General features: G+C 39.1%; 1 long non-coding RNA gene across 2 annotated transcripts; it reads left to right on the top strand.

Annotated features, from left to right (window-relative positions):
* Nucleotides 1–200: 200 nt before the first annotated feature.
* On the top strand, nt 201–2,451 carry LOC134620932 (uncharacterized). Of its 2 annotated transcripts, none has more exons than XR_010092164.1 (4): nt 201–284; nt 641–697; nt 1,082–1,204; nt 1,886–2,451. It is a non-coding gene; the product is annotated as an uncharacterized LOC134620932 (long non-coding RNA). The 2 variants fall into 2 exon arrangements; XR_010092163.1 differs by having other exon boundaries at nt 214–284; nt 638–697.
* Nucleotides 2,452–2,821: the final 370 nt, after the last annotated feature.

The raw sequence follows: 2,821 nt of genomic DNA, 5'->3' as shown, positions 1-2,821 counted from the left end.
TCCGAGGACACCACAAGGGTTACCTCAGCAATTTGCACTTCTGAGAAAAAGTTTCTGGTACGTGATCCATCAGTGGGATGTAGTTTCCTTCTAAATTTCTTTCTTGCAACACAGCTAGAAAGTGTGTTTTGTTGAACCCTGTCCTGACCGACCGTTACACAATCAACAGGCTCTTCTGCTTTGTGCTATGGTTAAAAAAGACAGCACACACTGTCTTTCTTGGAAAGAAACACTTCCTTCCAACATACGGGACACACATTTGGAGCTGAGGGTCTGAGCACAAGGTAACAACTCACAAGTAGATTAGTTCTTACCTGCAAACTGTGAAGTAGACTCTTTTGTATATACGGTAGTTCACTTGCACATTTCAAGTATCTGACATGCTGATATGAAAATGACTTTAAAGAGCTGCAAAGAACACTTAAAGGCTTAAATAATGTTGATGCTTTAAAGAGAACAGAGGCAGTGAGTATTTGATTTGTGTTGGTGTGTCTCTGACAACAAAAGGTCAGCTGTTTCAAAATGACTGTTCAATGGGCAACAAACAGATTTTCTTTTTCATCTGAAAAGTCACTGATGAAGAGTCATTTCCTCGGGCACAGGAGGTTATAAGTACTTTTCTGTTTTCTTTGACTAGCAGATCAAAACATGAGAGCTGCAGTGGGTGCCATTCTTCTCTTGCTGACTCTGTGTCAGGGTATGTTGCTTTATTCTTGGCATACATGCAATTTATGCATTTTATTAATTCCACTTAAAGACTGAAGCATAACAGTAATCAGGTTATTTATTACAAAACAGAGAATACAGAACAAGAGAAATAATAATTTAAAGAAATACAAACAAGTAGTCCTAACTTTTTATTGTGACTTTGAAGCTTTAACGGGAGTGAAAAATGTCTCTTTTCCATTTTCAGCTTTTTAACATTTCCATTTATTTTTATTATTAATATTGAAGAGTCCACATAGTTATTTAAATCCTGTATAATGTGTTAGATATACTGTAAAAATGTTTTATATCTCAAGCCAGAATGATCTCTTACATTATTTTCATATGCGTGTGTGTGTGTGTGTGTTGTTCCCAGGAGAGGCGCTGAGATGCAACTTTTGTTTCTCAGACGACAGTAACCTCTGCACTCCTACAAGCACCCAGACCTGTTCGGGACAGGCTAATGCCTGTGGTGCTGTGATATTCCAAGGCGCTCTGAGTAAGTACTCTGTGTAGTGTGTCACCAGAATATTTATTTTTACAGTGATCAATTAGAATTGCAGTACAATTATACAAGAGATTACTCCCATCAGAATAGAAGATGTTCCGAGTGATCACTGTTATCCTGTGGTGACTAATTTGGAAGTTACTTGAAATAGCCCACAGCAGTAACCGAGCCACAGATCCTCCGAGAGGTTCGACAGGTCATCCATCTATACTTGTATTTGAGACTTTTAAACACTGCATAAAGATAAGGAATGATAACACACACAAAAATTACATATGCTGCATGTGCATCTGATTGTTTTTATTATTTTATTTATTGTTTTAAGTGAATATATAAACCAGGAATGTCAAACATATGGCCTGGGGACCAGAATCGGTCTCCAAAAGACTCCAATCCGGTCCACTGGACAGTTTTGCAAAATTTGATGGAGGGCACTGATTCTGGACTTTTTACTGTATTTTCATAGCTTTTACTGTTTTAATTCACACTACACCAAAGTAAGTATCATATCATCAATAACAGTTAAAATATAGATAAAAGGGGCTGTATGTGGCCCACAGTGTAAATGGAGTTTGACTCCCCTGATCTAAACTAATGTATGATTATATGTCTGCTCATTAAGTATGTTCACACGCTCACTTTAAGCGTATACTTTGTGTTTCATTATTGTAGGGTCTTCGTTCCGTCAGTGCATGAACATGGCGGTGTGTCAGGGCTACATGACAACACCTGGTGTGTTTGCCCAATGCTGCAGCACCGACCTTTGCAACTGATCCTCTTCCTTTAAGTCTACAACCATATGATCGCTGATTCCTAAATCAAGACTGGACGTTGTTAGCTTCATATTGCTCTTACACTGCTTCCAATCAAGTGCATTTCTGTTTGCTTTCTCTGTAATGGAATGGTATTTGGTGTCTTCTGTGTCAGGTCCAAAATAAACCAGTGAGCTTTGACTCTGAATGACACTAGATGGCAGTGGTGCACTATACAACACTGCGAGCAGCCACTCATCAGTCTGTAAATCTGATACAGTGCCAACCACATTTAATAAAGAGGAAAAAAACAAAAACCCCACACACGCTCTTTCTTGTTACATAAACTGAATCACATATGGAGAATGACATATTTGAAGCCTGTCTCTCTATACACTGATCTCAATTAATACCTATTGAACAGGAAATAATTCAGCCGTTCCCAATCACAGTGCAGTGGATTCTCCTTTGGGAATAGTTCCTCCCTTCTGAGAATGTAAAATAAATCTGTATAAGCTTTGTGCAGTTGGACTTTTTTTCCTTTTTTTAACTCGCTCAGCCTGTGTCAGGTGGCTAAGGGTCCAGTCATCAACTCTGGAAAAAAACCTCAGATCTTGTCAGGGCTCTGTGTGCGGGAAGGCGGGGATGAGGATCCAAATGCAGGACTCTGAGAAAGAATTGTAAGTGAAAACCTCAGCTTTATTGCTGCCACGAAACAAAAACAGAAACCAAACTGTGAAAACACAAACTGGCTCACACAGGCAATTCTGAGGGTATGACACAACACTGACACAAAGAAACACTGGGCTTAAATACACTGAGGAAGTCATCAAGGAATTAGAGACAGAAGGGAAAC

This window comes from Pelmatolapia mariae, linkage group LG23, assembly GCF_036321145.2.
Source record: "Pelmatolapia mariae isolate MD_Pm_ZW linkage group LG23, Pm_UMD_F_2, whole genome shotgun sequence".
Taxonomy (NCBI): domain Eukaryota; kingdom Metazoa; phylum Chordata; class Actinopteri; order Cichliformes; family Cichlidae; genus Pelmatolapia; species Pelmatolapia mariae.
This window is presented reverse-complemented; position numbering and strand designations above follow the sequence as displayed.